The following is an 18,675-nucleotide window of genomic DNA, read 5'->3' as shown; positions in this document are numbered from 1 at the left end:
CAACCAGTCGGAGAGGGCACACAGCACAGGGTGTTGTGTGCCCTGCTGCTAAGCCCATATCTGGGGGCTGTGAGGCTCTGCAGCCGCTAGCCCACGTCACCAAGGAGGCTCACAGGATGCAGGCTGTGATAAACACAAAGGTAAATCCTCCAAACTGACCTGAAAGCAATGCAAGGCCAGGGGGACACGGGGTGAAAAATGCGGAGAGGTGGTTCTGAGCTCAGTGGCTCGGCGGTTCTCTTTCCCGGTTTGTGAAAAGCGACTCTTTACACCCCAAAATCCCACCCGCCGGGGGGACGGGCGCGGAGCGCGGCGGGAGGAGCGGGAGCCGCCAGGGGGCAGCGCCGCGCCGCGCGCGCCGGGCCGGGCGGGAAAGCGGGGCCTGGGGTCGGACCGAGGGGCCGGAATGCGGGATTGCTCCCTGAGACCGGGAGCCGTGAGGGGGCAGGAGTCAGCGAGCTGTCCCCGATCAAACCCCGCCCGTGGCACTTTGAGCCGACACCGGGTGCGAGCGCGCTGAGCCCGCGGAGCGTTCGCTGTCGCTCCGTGTTCTCAGGACGGAGGAAAGGCTCCCGCCGGCGGAGCAGCCGCCCCGCGTTTATGTTCGCGGGGAGCATCCGCGGGGAAACAGAAGCTGTAAATGTCTAATTCCTCGGCTTAGTAACTGGTGCGTTCTAGGAATTTACTGTCCTTGTAAACTGGGAGGATTTGGAGCTTTCGTACAGCAAACTGTGCGGTGAGCCAAACCTGCTGTCTGTGTCACGCCGAATTTATGTGCTAAGCGTCATTTCTGATCCCGTAAACGCCAGTTTCAAAGTGCTTGCAAAACTCTGCAACACGACAGTTGCTCCGCTTGCTCTGAACTCAGCAAATGCGCTTTTTTAGTGTAACGTTAAATTTGGCCTTTATGTTTAGCGCACGCTGATAATTAGGGCAGACATACTGTGGCAATGAAAGTTTGCAGCAGAAACATCCATCATCTTCCAAAGCATTCAGTTGATTTCCAGAATTTGTACTTGATATATGGCACAGTGACATGACACAGTAGGGATGGAAACATCTTAGTTGCTCAGAAGATGAAGTTTGGCCTATCTTTCTTTTCCCCATGCTATGACTTTTGTATTTGCTAAGAACAAACTACCAGAAATTAATTTTAAATTTAAAATTACTATGCACTCAATACCTATTGCAGCAAAACCTAATCATTAGGACTTCTCACTGTTCCAAGTCAGGGAAAGCGAGCTCTCTTTCCCATTGCCGCTTTTCTTGTGCAGTCATATCCACACCTTCCTCTCGAATCCTGCCTGGCTCTACTTCCTACAATGGTAAAAAGCAGCAGAACTGACTCAATTCTTATATTTTTGGGTGCCTTATTTTCTTCAAATAGGTATTTTTCTTCACCCCCACAAACAAACAAGCAAAAAAGCTACCTCCCCCCCAAACAAAACAAAATTAAACACCCACACCCCCCACGCCCACAAAATTTGGACCCAGACCTTGAGGGGATAAGGATCAAGAAGAGGTTTTGCTTCTTACTCCATTTTCCTGTATTAGAAATACTTGTTAGTAGATACTTAGAGAGACTTGTTAGTATCTTTTCTGTCAGGATTATAGTCAACAAAATAATTCCTTTTAGTGAATTCCCTGTTGCTTGAAAGGGAAATGACAACAAATAATTATTTTTAGAAGATAAATCAATTCAACAGGAAAGAGCTATATTTCAACATCATGTGTAATTTTTTCTTAGATTTTTTTTTGTTATTATTTCCTCTGACTACAGTTTTTGTTGAATAAAAGGTTACATACAATCTTCTCTAAATGAGAGTCTTTGGTTTTTCTAGTTCATTTGTAGATCTAACATTAGGAAGGAGCAAAACAAAAACCCACTCATTTGAAACAGTCTGAAGGGCGCTTCAGACTCCATCTATTGCTTCTACCTACTCACTGCCCCTTTGATACTGAAACAATTAAAAATGTCTGAAATAGCTTGACTGGGCCAAATTGCTCCCTGGTGCAATTCTATAGAGTATATCAGGGATGAATTTAGCACCATTTCGTCAGCATTATAAAAGCTACATTCAGTCATTAGCCAACTGATAAATTATTCAGGAGATTTTCTTCCATGTGGCTCATTAGGGACAAAGAAAATTCTTTTTCAATCAGTCATTGTCTCATCTTTTTTTTTGGTTACTAATTTAAGAAAAAACACCACATTAGCAAGTGATTAATAACACAGGCAGGCAGTCGATAGACCATTGCTCCTCTGTGTCCATGTGTAGGTGCAGCTGGAGCCCATCCCACATCCCACATGGAACACTAGCAGCTCAGTGCTGGCAGTTAGATAGTTTAGTGTGTGCTCACTTACAAGCCTGCCTCCCAGGAAAATTTTGCTCCACAAAAGCCATGGGATAGTCTCACATAAGCCACATGAGATAGCCCTCAACTTCTCATGCAGCACTGGTGTCCTCTTTGGAACTGCCAAAGTCCTAATTAATGCTGCTTCTGATGGGGAGCTCTGGTGAACACAGAAATCTGCAGCAGCAAATCCACACAGGCCCAAAGCAATAACTTTCTGATGCTGCTGAGAGAGGCCAGGGCTAAAGATGTGCAATGAAAGCAGAAATGAAGCTTACACCGTTGTGCATCCACCCACTCAGCTACGCCCCGGGCTGTCATTATTTTTTTAATTAGCGCTTGTGACGAGCTTTTTCTATTGCAAAGTTTGAGAAGTGGTTGGGCACTGGACACTGAGCACAGCACACATGGTTTTGTTGATGATGAGTGTGAAATTGCCACAGAATAGCTGCACTTGTCACCATGGGCCCTATCTGTTAAAAGCACTCAGACAGGCACCTCTGAGTTCAGGTGCCAAAGTCCCACCTTGCTGATTCTCCTGCTTCCAGAATTCTACAAATATCCGTATTCTCTCAGCATCAGTTTCTGGCTGTAGTGTCCAACATAAGGTACACAAGACCTCAGTCCTTAACTAGTTTAAGCCCTGTTGCAGATGCACACCAGGACGATGATGCCTTTTCCTTGTTATGCATGTTCTGAGAGTAGTCAGTGACTAGGGGGAGAGAAGGACAGGGTGTTTTCCCCATTCCTCCCTCTCCAACCATAAGATCTTGACTGACTACAGCAATTAGGTAAATTGTGGGAGATCTCAGCTAAAATCTCTCTCCCCCCAGCTCTTTAAGAACAGGACATTCAACTTCCATCTCTGTGGTTAACCAGTGTTAGACTCTGCTGAATATTTCTGTTTGTAGACATTTTTGAGATACAAATCAGAAGATGGGCAGGGATTGAGGTCTCCCAGCTGAATGTCCTGGACATGGGGCTATGGACTCATTACCCTTCAAGGTAAATAGTTAACTCTCCTGAGGATCTACCATCAGACACTACCATGAGCATCCGAGACACACAAGCAGCTGAGAGGGACATAATTTTTCATCATAGCCCAAGAACAATGGAATTAAGGTGATTAAAGGTATTTCTAATATTTAATACTAAAAAATGGAGAACTACACTTAACTATAATCACAGAGTTTTATTTGGATCATTTAAAAGCAGGTCTGCCGTGTAAATTAATATTGAATCGGTAAAATAAAAATTTATCTTTTTCTTAGTTTTATTTTTTCGTGGTGTCTTTAAAAAGGAATGGAAAGTTTTCCATATGCCTAGCAGGAATGTTGAGAAACTGTTCTGCAGAAAATGGAAAAGAATTAAAACTATTCCTGAGTTCAGAAGTTCAGCAACTTGTAGGTGAAACATTCACATCCACCTGACATTTCAAGAGAATTCTTATAAAATGTGGGGAAGCATTACAGAAGTTTCTAGCAGTCATAGAGGGAAGTATGAACTGTGCTAAAATCGACTTCATAAAATGTCATTAGTTCTATCCCTGCTTGAATTGTGTAATTATTTTCATATAGTCTCACCACAAGATAAATACCTGGCCCGTTCTCTCCTGTAGGGAAAGAAGAAGCAAATCTGACAGTTAGGATATGTCTGTCATACCAGTTTGGGCTCACTGCACCAGGGCCCAAAAGATAACGCCCAGCTCTGCTCTGTCACGCACGTGAAACTAATTCACATTAGGGGATAGAGTTACACTCTCATAAAGCCAATAATCATACCAAAGCTTCGATGCATTATATAAAAACTCGGTATGACTTTTCACTCCCCTTCAGTTCTGCCTCACTTAAAAAATTCCCCACTCAGATCTGTTATTTCCAATCCAATCCAACACAAATTCTTTGCAATATAAGCACAGAGCACAGTCCTCTCTGAAACCAGATGATATTTAAATTAGCTTCATCTATTTGCTTATTTAAAGCAGCATGACAGCAGGGATAACTGAGCTCCACCTTGATGGTATAATAAACGTGAACTTAGTGATATGTGCAGGGGATTGATTTATGCTGTTGACAGATTCTAGGCTTCAACAATGAATGTGTTAGAGGGGATGTAAATGCAAATGGCCACATGGTTTCCTGAAGACATGAATGCTCCTCATGGTCTTATACTAATCACTTCCACATTTAGCTCTCATTTTTCTCTGTTATAAGCTCCCTGTTTTTCACAGCAAGGTTATGACCATCCAAGCTGAATGCATTTTTTCACCAGATTGAAGTTTTTAGAATAATAAGCATTGATTCCAAAAAACCCCAGAGACACAAACAAAACCACGCCAGACAAGCAAAAAACTAATTTCACTTTCAGAGGTGTTCCTTGAAGACACCTTCTAATATGTGTTAGAGCACAACCCTGACTAAATAAAAATCAACACAGGGTAAAAATCAGTATAAGAAATGTCAACCTACATTTCCTATGTTGATATAGATAAATTTATACTCTGTTTTCATCAGCTCCAAAAAACTTCAATCAGAAACAAACACCCGTGATGACAACCTCACTTTTTGCCAGAAGGTAGTGTTGGTTTTCCCTGGTTTTAACAGCCTTTGTCTCTCTCCCATTCTTGAGAATGACGGAGGAGCACCCTTTAGTGCCTGCTGTCAGACTGACTTTCAGAGTGTGGGTGTTTTGCTGGTGGCTTGCAATTAGACAAAAATGTTCCTGAGGTGCTGTTACCTCTCCCAAAAATTTATGCCTTGCTCAAACATAAATTTTGAGCTATAGAAAACCTGTTAAAAGAAGTAGGAAAAGGAGAAATCCTGATGTCATTGCCCATTGAGAAATGACTCAGTTCTTATCAAGATAATGCAGGTATGGCCATGGTGACCGCGTGGCTGGAAACACTCAGCACCTTGAGCTTCTGAGCAGAGCCTAACCCAGTCACGTCACAGAGCTGCCTGCTGCAGCACACAGCTCCTTCCAGAAGCCTGTCTGGGGCCTGGAGGCGTTGGTGTGGTTGGCCTCTTGAGGAAGGAAATGACCTTCCCTGGGAGGGGGCACGGTCACAGACAAACCAGCAGCTGCAGCTTTGCTGAGGAACTACTGAGTCCTCAGCTGACTGATACCTTTTATCTTCTTCATTCTTGCACTAGAGGAAGCAGAAGTCAGACAAATTTAGAGGAATATCTTGACCAGCAATGAAGTAATTCTTGAGAGTTCAAGCTTCTGACATAGTTCCAACAACCTAAATGAAATTATAAACACAAAAAGCTTGACCCTGCATGTAACCCATATATAATATTGTGAGGAAAAAGAATTAATGGAAGGACAGATAGAGCTGACAGACAGAGCTGTCCATCCAACTCCAGCTTGGCAGGCAGCAAGTACACACACCTTGGCAGGCAGCAAGTACCTGATACCAGCCAGCAAGAGGTGCCCACAGTTTCCAACTTAAAATTATTTCTTTCGATGTTTATATACTGGCAACCTCACAGCTCAACCCACTCCCTTCCCTTGTACTCGCAAGGAAGCAAATGCAAATGCAAGACTTTTCCCAGTTTCTCTGTGAAATCAATGGTCAAATCAGCATTACAGATTTGCGTCTTGTCCAGGAGCGTTTTGTCAAAATATAAAATACATTCTGGGCTCTATTTGCCCTTAATCTTGAAACTGTTGGTCTTATTTTCAGATTTAAAGAGATTTAATGCCAGGACTCCAGAAAATGGAGCCTTAAACTAAAAACAAAAAGGTCACAACTTTCACAATACTCTCAAGAGCCCTGGCAGCGCAGCATATCATGCAATAACCTCGTAGTCTACTGAATTATCACGTAAAGACTCACAGAAGAAAAGATTTGGTTTAGCAACACCCAGATTACAAAAAGCCAAACTTTCAAAGCAAAACAGGAACCCAGCTTTTTGTGCCAGCTACCTGACTCATGACAATGGAACCATTGGTAAAGTGCTGTTCAACACCCAGTTAGTGAAGGCCTTCTCACAAAAAGAAAGTATTGGTGATGCAAAAAGAACACTACTGCTTTTTAAAATTATTATTCTTTTTGCATTATATCTTGTTTTTATTATTTGGGACAGATTTACTTGGAAAGATTTTTACAGGCTATGGGGAAGTCCATTAAATTATTACACTGCACTTCCTAGTTCTTACGTATATCCTTTTATAAACCTGAAACTTTATGGCGTTCTCAAAGCAGGCTTTATCTCTCCATTTTAGAGAGAGAGGTCACTACAGTTGAGGCCAAGAGTTGATGTTTGAGTCATGATTAGGACCCTGGACCTCAGCATGTCATTCATCCCAAGGCAAGGATGGTCGGAGTTGGGCAGGGGTTCATTGTGGCAGGGCAGCATTTTGAGATTCAGCCTGAGGCTGCTGGGAAGGTCCAGTTCTCTATGCAATATACAGAGGGGTTTTAGATTACCAACAGTTAAACTGAAGTCACAGTTATGGCCAAAACAGAGAGTAAAATTGCAATTTTATTATTCTCGGCTGTTTTCGAAAAAACTACATCAACCTGATGCTGGTGTATAACACAAGTTTAATCACCTTCATAATGCCCAAGGAATTCATAGCTTGGCCAGCTTCAGAATTTAAGGGACTGTTGTTTGTGCAAAAACTCTGCTCAGAAGTCTTTTCCTGTCAAGAGTTGGAAAACATCCTACAGACCAAAACCTCAGACACTGTGTTCATTTGCCCAGAGCACAGTCTTGGATACTCTTTGTGTGACCCATCTTTTTGAAGCAGCATATGCATCATTCTGCCTGGAAAGTAAAGCAGAGTCACAGAGGGCTCGGAGCTGGACAGTATCAGAAGGGCAAGAAGTCAGTATCTGAACAACTGAATCACATGCACTGTGCTGTGGTAATTGAATTGAAGGAGCCGGTGGGACTGCTGTCCTACTGGGAGCCCTTCATAACAGGCAAGAGAGATTAATAAAATGCTTAATTTTAGAATTCTTTTGGCTCTAGCATTTCTTATTCTTACTCCAACACTCAAAACTGGGCCTTCAGCTGTTGTCACTATTGCAAAGTATCTCAAAGTAGTGAATGCTTTGTATTAAGATATTTCATATAGTCTAATAATTCTTTGGCTAGGAAAAAAAAATAAATCTGCATTTTTAGCATACTGCATTCAGCTTAAATGACATTCCTCTCAACTCTCTTTCTCTGTATCATAGCATAATGGTGGAAAAGGCCGTCAAGCACCTCTTGCTATTTCAACTTCTCACCATCCCTGCTGTAAATTTTCATGTAGGCAGCCTGGATGACAGCACACTGACTACTGTGTTTTTAAAAATAACATATATGCTCAAAGAAGTTGCATATGCTCTTGAAGAAAGAAATGAGTGAATGCCCATGCCTACAGAGACACCACTTTCTAAAATTTTTTATTTTATTTATGGCAATATCATCCAGCTTCAGCAGTTAATTACCTTGCTCTTAGCAACTGTTTTGTGTTTTGGTCACAAGGTAGAAACCTGAAACAGGTACCCCGGGAAAGACCAAGATTCCTGACCTTAACTGTAGGTGGCATTCTTTATCTGTTCATATGAGTTAGTGCTGAAGAAACAGAAACAAATGAGTAATTTTCATGTACCCTTGATAACATTAGTTATCAGCCTTCTCCTGTGTTTAATTAAATTGTACTTTTAGTTGGAAGGAATGCAGGTTCATAAAATCTGAAGTTGCATAACTATGTTACCTGGAAAGATTAAAACAACTTTCTGCTGTTCTTGCCCTAGAAGCTGAGGAAATGACATGTCTGTGAGTGATCTGGAGTGATTCCAGATAAATTCTTCCACCGTGTGCTATGAAGAAGAAAAAGCTGTAATGCCTAAAGGTTTATCCATGGTCTAGAGACCATTTTTAATTACCTTGCAGCAATAGTGAGTAAATCCAACCACAATTTAAATTTTCAGTGTTGTCTCTAGAGAAATCTCAAATAATTTCCTTTAGTAGATGGATTTTGGCATGCCCAAAATTTCTCGTGTGTACTTGGTTATCCAAGACAACTCTGCACTCTTCCAGCAGCTTTAGAAAAGTTACGAGTCCAAAAGAGGGGAAATTTTCTTCTTAAACTTAGCAAAAAAATGCAGTGAGCTTGAGAAAGGGAACCAATCATGCTTGGTTAGAGCCAGACCAAACTACAAGCAAGGAAGTTATCTCTGAGTATCCCATGCAGCTCTGAGCACATTTTGCTCTCTGAGCTTTTCCAGCCCTGATCCTTCTTCTGATGTAATGCCATCAGTGGTATCAGATTATGGACATCCTTCACAATGCAGGCAAACATCACTAGGAGCAGACTTAAGGACATGAGGTTCATCTGCTCTTGTGACCTGGGAGAGTAGACAGCTTCTAATCCTGGGAATAAATCTTCCAAATAGAAATGCAATTCAATTAAATTATTCTTTTCCCTTCTCATCTTAATTAAAGATTAAGCTACGAGAAATACTTACTTGTGCCAGATGACTGAAAACAGATGGCTAAGATTCATTTAGTTTGTCAGACAAAATTGTAGGTCAATGAAATCAAGTCCCCTATATAGTAGGCTTCCTTTTTTAAAAAAGGACTCAGTTTGGGGGTGACTCTGTTTTAACATTTTTGTTTCTGTTGTGACAGTGAGGTGCAATCAAAATTGTTAAATGATCTATTTATCCTGAGAGGACTGCAGGAAATATTTCATGGGGATGTATTAATTTTTCCACATTTTTTTTTCTGTGTGAAATGTGTTATCAAAATATTAATTTCAGCCCTCTATATTACCAAGTCAAAACCAAATATTTTAGTCTTATCCAAGGGGAAACACTCAGATAAAGCCTAAATCACAGAATATGCCGAGTTGGAAGGGACCCACAAGGATCATTGAGTCCAACCCTTAGCTGTCCACAGACCATCTCCAGGAGTCACACCATGTGCTCTAAAGTATCATCCAAACACTTCTTGAACTCTGTCAGGCTTGGTGCTGGGACCCTTTCCCTGGGGAGCCCATTCTAGAGCTCACCAACCCTCTGGGTGAAGAACCTTTTTCTAATATCCAGTGCCTCCCCTGATGCAACTTCAGGTCATCCCCTTGGCTCCTGTCACTGGTCACCACAGTGTCTGCCCCTCCTCTTCCCCACACAAGGAAGTAGTAACTGCAATGAGGTGTCCCGTCAATCTCCTCCAGGCTGAACAGACCAAGTGACCTCAGCCACTCCTCATACGGTGTCCCCTCAAGGCCCTTCACTGTCTTTGTTGCCCTCCTTTGGATGTTCTCTAAGAGCTTAATATCTTTCTTACATTGTGGTGCCCAAAACTGCCACAATATTCAAGGTGAGGACGTCCCAGTGCAGAGCAGAGTGGGACAATCCCCTCCCTTGACTGGCTGGTGATGCTTTGCCTGATGCCCCTCAGGACACGGTTGTCCCTCCTGGTTGCCAGGGCACTGCTGACTCATATTCAGCTTTCCATCAACCAGGACCCCTAGGTCCCTTTCCATGGCACTGCTTTCCAGCATCTCATTCCCCAGTTTGCACAAACAACCAGTGTTACTCTGTCCCAGGTTCAGAATCTGGCACTTTCCCTTGTTGAACTTCATACGGTTGGTGATTGCCCTGAACTCTGATTTGTCATGGTCTCTTTACAGGGCCTCCCTGCCTTTGAGAGAGTCAACAGCTCCTTCCAGTTTTATGCCATAAAATATTCTGGAAAGTTTAATTTTTTTAATGGCAGTTTGGGGCCCAATGGAAACAAAATAAAATACTGAGTTTGGCTGCTCAACTGATACTAGTTTTGATCAGGTCTATATAATATCACTTTCTATTTTTACAGTACTTACCAGCAAAAAACATGAAAGTATATGAATTCTTTGGCTCTTTCAAAAGTTTAGCTGAATGGAAATGATGTTGTATTTCTTTTGTAGAAAAATTAGTGATTGAAAGATAACAACCATTTAGCAAAGCCCTTTCCAGGAGTTGTGCTTAGATTTTATTTTACCTTGTATGAATTTTCTGAAGATAGCGAAGGGAGACAAAGCAAACTGTACTCATCTTTCTCCTGTGTCCCATTTTCACAGCTTGGGTCAGTGTACCTTCACTGATAAGTCACACTGAAGAGAAGATGTGATGAGTCTTGTCTCTCCCATTCACAGTGTTGCTGACTTCAGCCTTTAGCTGATAGGAACAGAAATAGAGATCAGTCACCACTAGAAAACTATGAAAGCTGTGAAAATCCTGTATTATGTTGGATAATACACTTAAATACACATTTTTCTTCATGATAGAGAATAACTGACAAGGTAGTACTGTTCTTGTTTATGGTTTATTATTATTAGAAATGCACAGAACGGTCTCAGAATCATAGAATCACAGAATGTGCTGAGTTGGATGGTGTATTAGAATTTAGGAAAAGGGCATTAATTTATTGGTTTTCCTGTTTGTTCATCTGCTAAGTAATTATATAAAAACTTAAGACATCTGCCCATCAGGCCCCAGCCTCAGTGGATGTTACAAAAGGAATCATGTCCCCTGGCACCAGGTGAAGAGCTGGGCTGCTGCCCATGAGAAATATTGTGGAAATGCAGTGTAAGTGTAATGACTAATGAAGCCAGTCTTAGATTCGCTGCCGATTACCATAAAATGGCAAAATATTTCACAGAGTTCACTAATATCAACAGGATTTTAAAACACTTAGCTATAATAGGTGGATAGAAAATGCATTACTAAAGCTGGCTTTGTACACCTGTGAATATACTACAATACAAAATTCTGACCAGGTTCAAAACTCCAAATTACAACATGATTCCTAAAGAAGTAAAACATAAACTAGAATTGTCCAGCCCACTCTGCATAAGCTTGTGGATGATTTAAATCTCAGTCTTTCTTACCTGGGTTTTGTAAAGGGTCAGCATGACGAGTTCTTGAGTTAGGGGCTTTTCTTTTTCAAATTAGACCAATGTTAATGAGGTCTTTGGTAGCACAGCCAATAAAGATGAACAGCCATATTCTGTGAGGAAACAGACTGAGGTTATATAAAATCATCCTCTAGTATGTTTTACAGTTCCCTTTATGTTCTCAGATCTGGAAAATATGTTTCACAGTGACAGTTTAACTAGAGTACCATGAGCTGAAGCATGTAGCAGGTTTCTAGGTTTCATTTCAGGCAGAGACAAAAAAATAAAACAGCTTTGTTTTTTCTAAATATGAGCTGTTTTGGTATTAACTCAATCCTACGACTCAGTCTATTTCAGATAGCTGTGGTTTTGCACAAATCTCTGTCAAGCAGCATGTCAGTGACTCCCTCATCTGCACACTGTCATGCAGAGACAACAAATTTCAACATATGCATTCATAAAGTAACATTCTATAGTGCAATACTTTTATCACTTCAGTGAGGATACACCTGATGTGATGTGTAATGTAGATGATGTCATCTACATTACAACTCTGCAGCAAAGCTGAGGTTAGCAGCATTGCAGCAATGTTGGCTGCCTGGGATCATAAGCACAAACATCTTTAATTAATGGGCAACTCTGCAGCTATTTAGAGTCTACCTTTAGATAGACAGATTTTAAACTGCCCCAGTGTCTTTCCTGTGAACTGCTACAAGGTCAAACATGAACAAGACCAAGGCAAAAATCCATCTCTACTGGGTATTGTTAAATCCCACTTCAGTCATATCCCTTGACTATGGTGATAGATTCCCCAGGCTCAAATGGTTGCAAAACCTCTCCATTCTGCACTCTGTAAAATGGAGATGAGATGGTCATGGATCCTCTATAGCAGCCCAGGGACTGAGCTAACACATCAGGGCAGCACAGAACTTCATGTTTTGTGCCATGGCATCTGATTCTGAGAGATGACTGTGGGAACTAGTTTTGCAAGTCCCTTTTCTCAAGTTTAATAAAGGGATTTGTTAAACTAAGGATCACCATATAATCTGGAGACAAACATTCAGAGCTGTAATAGACATCACTTTGTGGATTTAATAATGAGAAGTTTCAGGTGACCCACTTGGACCACTCTGCAAACCGTGCAGTGATTTTTTCCAAACCAAATCCATTCAGTGTTTTGAAAGAGTGCCTTGGAAAAGGAATTCCATGATTCTTCTTGTATCATGTGGACTCTTTGTAGGCATATTTTCCAACACAATAAGAACAGATAGCACATTTTCCCACTCCCCTAGAAACTGAGTTTATGCAGAATGACTAATATATCTGTTTGGACTGTCAAAATACTTGTTGTAAACTTGATGCATCATTTAGCCTAAGTACATCACAGCAAAGGATACAGTCCAAGGAACACAGTTTCTTTTCCCTTGATTAATAAAGGCTTGGAAATCATGCTTAAGAGCATTCTGCTCTCCCTCAAGGTCAAGAGAAAGATGCAATGCTTAGAAGTGGTTCACTCTGAGGCATTAGGCAGTACTTTAGCTCACCCCACATTGCTCAATAATTTACTTTAAAAACTTCCATGTGTCTTCATCTACTCTTTCCCCCTCTCTCTACAATGTTTTGTTTCCCTATCAGAATGGATAGTACAAACCCTAGGGCTGCCCAGTTGTCTTCATGCCATGGTTAGCGATAGTTTGACAGAGCTGTTGGAGTGAAACACGCACTTCAGTCTTCTATAAAGTGTCTGCTTCACAGAAAATATTGTGCAGACCCTTGACAGACATTAGGGCAAACCCCCAAATTTATTTGCCTTTAATGTATGATTTTTGGAGTTTGAAATTTGACACCAGATAATGCAAGCTGACTTTACAAGGTTGCTATAAAACAGAGGGTTTTGCAGGAACTACAAGGTCAGGTTTTGTAGGAGCCATATGCAGCATCAGTAAACATTTTCCTTACAACCTTCTTCCCAGCAATTTATTTCCAAAATAAAGTGCAGTATTGTGTCAGTAATTAAACAATAATTCCCCTGATGCACCAGTGCTAACAGACTTTCTGATACACAAGGAACTGGGTATGTTCAGGCAAAACCAGGTTTCTGTCATAACACTGATGAGTAACAGTAAAGGGAAAGGAAATACATTGAAGAAACATTACCAAACCGATGAGCATCACTGGGACCAACCCAACTGATGTCGGAGACAAAAGCTGGAGCAAGATACAACACACGTGGCTTGTGGGGACACAGTACCATACCCAACAGCCCTGGCTGGAAGGTGAAAGCCCACTTGACACCCTTGAAAACTTACCCCTATGACTTGGCTCAATGGTGAACCAGGACACTTCCAGAATTCAGAATTTCATAGCTTCCTTATACTGTTTTAGGGGTTTAGCCATTTTACAGAAAGACAGTGATAGCATGGCTCAACAATGTCTCCCTTATGTCTGTTTTCCACGGCATCTTATATACAACTTACGAGTATAGTAAGTCTGAAGAACTTGGCTATAAATGCTTTTTCTCCAAACAACGGCACACTGGAAGGACTATTTTCTCTCTGACATAAAAAAAAAAAGTCTTTGAATGTCTTATATAATATACAGCATGGAATATCTTGATTAATGAAACCCCAAAGGATATGGAATAGACCTTGTATCACAGGAGCAATTTGAAGGCCCAGTAGCCTAATATTTTGTAACAATTACTATGGAATTACAAGCACTCATTGCAGCATGTTCACTGGGAATATTTCTATTTTATCATCTCTGGAATACTCTAATATTGGGTAGTCAACTCAGAGATGTGAGATTGCTACGGGATGGAAACTGTACTTTGAAAGGATGGAAGATGGTCACTGATATATATCAGGAGTCAATCTGAACATATTGGGATAATATTGCTGTCTAGACAGGAAACAATTTGAAGTAAAAAGGTGAATGTCAGGTTCAGGTTTGTCAACATGGCACCATAAAATCAAGTATTTCAGGTACTCTGAACAGACAAAAGGCCTGTGTATCTCAGTTGCCTTCTATTCATCAATAAAAGGATAAAAAAAATAAAAATTGGGGAAGTGTTTTCATTGGAGTTATGAATTCGAAATACCAACTGATAACAGCTCCAGTATCTTTTTACTGTTCCTTCAGTAATTACCCATCAGCTTAAAAAGAAATTATAACCACAGCTTTGTGGTTAGAATAACAAATAGATGCAACTGAGAAATAGTAAAAAAAGACATGTCAATAAATATATTAATTTCACATTATAATCATTCACTTTCATTTAGAATATTCCTCTATTCAAGCCCACAGTTATCTAATTATATACAACTAAACAAAAAATAAACTAGAGGCAGATAGTCATTGTGTGAACAAAAGTTACAGCTAATTTTCTCAAAAAAATATTTAAGGATTGACAACAGTAAAATACTATGACCAAGGTAAGAATAACAAACTAAAATGCTTGAAAGTAAATGAAGCTTTAGTGAAAGTTTGCAGTAGAAAAGCATATGAGAAAGAAAAATTCAGGAAAGATGCAGTAAAAGGATATGGCTAAAACAAACGGGAAAGAAAAAATAAACAAGGAAAATTCAGTTAAAAAAAACAGAGCATGAAATATCATATTCCACCTTCATTGAAAACAAATCTAATGTCTACTTCTTTTATGCGCAGAAAGGTAAACACTGGTTGAAACACGCTGGCTTCCAAAAGGCATTGCCAACATAAATACTGCCAGGAAGCGCAAGCATTGCCTGTGCATTGCCTTTGCCCTGTAGGTAATTCTGTTGTTCTGACTTCTACAGGCACAAAACACCGTGCATGCTGTTGGTTAACACTATACCTGAACAATGAGCATTAAACTAAATGCTGCTGGGTCAGTCTCGGTGTGTGTGCGGGGCTGCTCAGCAGAGAGAGGCACTCAAGCTGTGAGCTCCTCCGTGGTGCTTTGCGGGGCAGCGCCTGCAAACCCACCGGCTCCCTCACTGCCGCTCATTAAACTGTTCAAACAGTGTGTATTTCAAATCTGGCATTTCATCTTGAAATGCAGAAAACCCATACTGCATCATATTTTACAACTGTGTCCCTCCACAGCTAAGAATAATCTCATAGTTGCATGCTCAACAGCCGGAATCTGTGCTCAGATCTGCACTAGCCTTGCTTCCCCAGCATCCATCCATCCACATATGGCTAAAACAAACTGTCTTTGATGAAGCTTCCCTACTGATTTTAATGGTAACGGGAAATGTGAGGAATTTCAGCGTATTTCTCAAGTCAGTTAAAAGTGACAGGGTTGCCAAAGGTGGTAGACTACATGGAAAACTGGAGCATAGCTACAAGCATCTGCTGGCAGCGAACATAGAATCACAGAATTCTTCGGGTTCGAAAAGACCTTTAAGATCGAGCCCAACCATTAATCCAGCACTGCCAGGTGCACCACTAAACCATGTCCCTAAGTGCCCATCTACACATCGTTTAAATACCTCCAGGGATGGTTACTCAACCTCTTCCCTGGGCAGCCTGTTCCAATGCCTGATCATTTTGCTGAAGAAATTTTTCCCTATATCCAATCTAAATCTCTCCTTATGCAATTAGAGTCTGTTTCCTCCTGTCCTGTTGCTTGTCACTCGGGAAAAGAGACCACATCACCTTTCTGAGGGCTTTTCTGGCTCAGCATCCTTTGTTTGGTGACCAGTGACTTGGTAAGGAGGCAGGGTGGTGAAAAAGTGGTTCTTATGGTTCATAGTTTCTGCATAGGGTCTACAACGTATGCCTGGCATACTACATACCTATTCTTCCTAGGACTGGATGTCTTTGTTGTTGACATCAGTTTATTTGCCCTCAACTTGTCCTATGAGTGAGATCATATTTTTGTAGCCAAAGAAAACTCAGGTTGAGATGGCCCTCCAGCAAATCTTCTTGAGGTTGGGATGTGCTCAATGCCAATAGTCTGTCCAGCAGCACCCATGAGCCAGTCCATGACTACCAGTACTGTTGGGACAAAATTAGGTAAACGCAGGGTTGTTTTAGGTTTGGAATATCACTGAGCCTGGACAAAACTCACATTCCTTTTCCTTTCTGAAAAATTGCTGTGGCTCCTCCATACCCTTAAGAGATTCAGAATTATAATTATTTGGGGAGGAAAATATGAAATGCTTTTATATCATGTCTTCATTGACTTAAATTTTACATGTCATTACTTTACCTTGAATATTCTTTCTTTGATGTAGAAAAGAAAGATAACATCATATTTTTTTTCGTGGATGAATGTAATATATACTGAATTTGTGTCAGGAACAAACATTTCACCCCTTCTTTCTTGGCTCACCAATTAATTTTGCAATGAAATGACAGTATTTGCCTTATTAAAATTTCTGTGCTTGTGGCATAGGCTTTTTTATAAATAAACTAATTTATTTTATAATAACTAAAATAAAGAAACCTTGATTTGATTGCTGTCTCCTATACATATTTCAAAAGGTATTGTAAGAAGATACTCACTGAACCAAATATATGCAGTGATCCATGGATCTCTCAAAAGTATTTTCCCTATAGTCTGAAATTTGGAGATTAGTCCAAACTAGGAAACACTTAGATATAGCACATATATAGGTAGTAAGCACAACTCTGTAACAATCTCTTAAGGTTCATATACTGCTCAGTATTTTCTTGTTCAAGAAGCCATATTCAGCCATCTCAGCTCTTGCAACGAGGTAGCAAATTTCTGTTGACAACTATGAATGCACTTGCAAATCAGATTTCCCTAAAGTCCAACTTTTGACCACACAAGACTGCCTTCCTATGTCACAAGTAAGTCAAGTCATTATTTGATATTAAATGTCTAAAGGCAGGTGTTAGAATTTTTTTTAAATGCAATTAGGTAACATAAAAGTATCAATAAAAACAGAAAACCTATATGAAGTGTCTCAGGTTACTAAGCTGAGAAAGTGACAAAGTGTTTCCCAGCATGGTAGAATTACTTTATTGTTTTTCCTATATCCTATCTTCAGAATGAACAACAGGCAACAAGAATGACATTTGAAAAACTATCCAGTGCTAATATTTTGAACATACCAAACTTCTGATTCTTCCAATTAAAATGCATGCCTGCATACATACATAAATGTTCTTAAGTGTAAAAATAGAGAGCAAAATTAATGCACGACATGCTGTGCAGCCTGTAAGCAATTTTAGAAGGGACATCAACATCTCTTGACTTTTTTCCATTTATTCTAAAGTATTTGAACAACATTTCATGAATTTTTGCTCTGCTTAGTTGGCTGTCGGTGATTTCTTTTATTACTTCTGTTTTCTTTGACTACATTCTCATTTATTTTGTTAATAGGTAAGCATTCTACATTTCTTTCCTTTTTTTAAGGCTAGGCAAGATCATAATAAAAATAAAACATATTGGAAAAGAAATACAGGCTGTTTTAAGTCAGAAACTCAAGAAAGTTAAAATTATGGTCTCCAGATAAAAAATTCCAAATCTTTCTGCCCACCTTCCCTGAAAAGTTCGTTGTTGCTTCTTTCTCCTTTCCAAGCAGTTTGACAACAGGAACTTACAATAGTGAAAATGCAGAGTAAATACTCCTGGGATTTCTTGACAGAAAAACAAGCTGTGTCTTGAATGGAAAGCTTAAAAACATATTTTTTAATAGCAGAGATTTTGCAAAAAAGTTTGTTCCTATACGCCAATGATTCAGTAGCATTTTCAAGATCAGGAAATCCTTTCTCTACAATGGTTACTTTGTCATGCCAACAGACAGATCCAAAATTGCATTGTGACTCATTCATAAGGCATTCAAACATTTTTATTTTCTTCAAATGTCTGGAGTTTGAATCATCCAAATCTCCATCAAAAAAAAAAAAAAAATGCAGCAAGAAAGCAAGCACTTTCTCCTTTTGAGAAGAGGTCGCACCTTTTGCCGGCCAGCATGGCCATGTGTGGCATCCAAAGGTCGTTTGCAATATCCCAGGGGCTAAAGGGATGCTCACCAACTTGTCTCTACAGATTTTTACCTCTAATAGAGCCTTTCAAAGAACAAAAGTACTTTGGCTGTGGTAAGGTATGTGTACACCATAATGACTTTGTACAAGCTATGTACTGTTGAAATTAATCTGTTTAGACAAGTTCCTCATCTGATTCACACCTTAAGTAATATACCCTGAAAAGATTTTCACGGGGTTTTATTAATTTCCTGTTTTGCTTCTATTCAAGTAGTGTTGATGTAAAATTTTTTAGATGAACACAGGAACAGCAAAGATATTCATCTCCGACATTCACAAAACTCCACAAATTGCTCTCAAAAGAGATTTTCTTCTCTGGTGCCCTGTGTACTCATGAAAGCACCAATAATGAGTTCACTGGGGGTTGAAAGAATAAGTGCACAGGTATTTTAAGCCAATGTACACTTGTGCAATCTGACTAGTAGTCTGTGAGGA

The sequence above is a fragment of the Manacus candei genome, unplaced genomic scaffold (genome assembly GCF_025592945.1).
Source record: "Manacus candei isolate 608988 ecotype Guabito, Panama unplaced genomic scaffold, ASM2559294v1 h1tg000017l, whole genome shotgun sequence".
Taxonomy (NCBI): domain Eukaryota; kingdom Metazoa; phylum Chordata; class Aves; order Passeriformes; family Pipridae; genus Manacus; species Manacus candei.
This window is presented reverse-complemented; position numbering follows the sequence as displayed.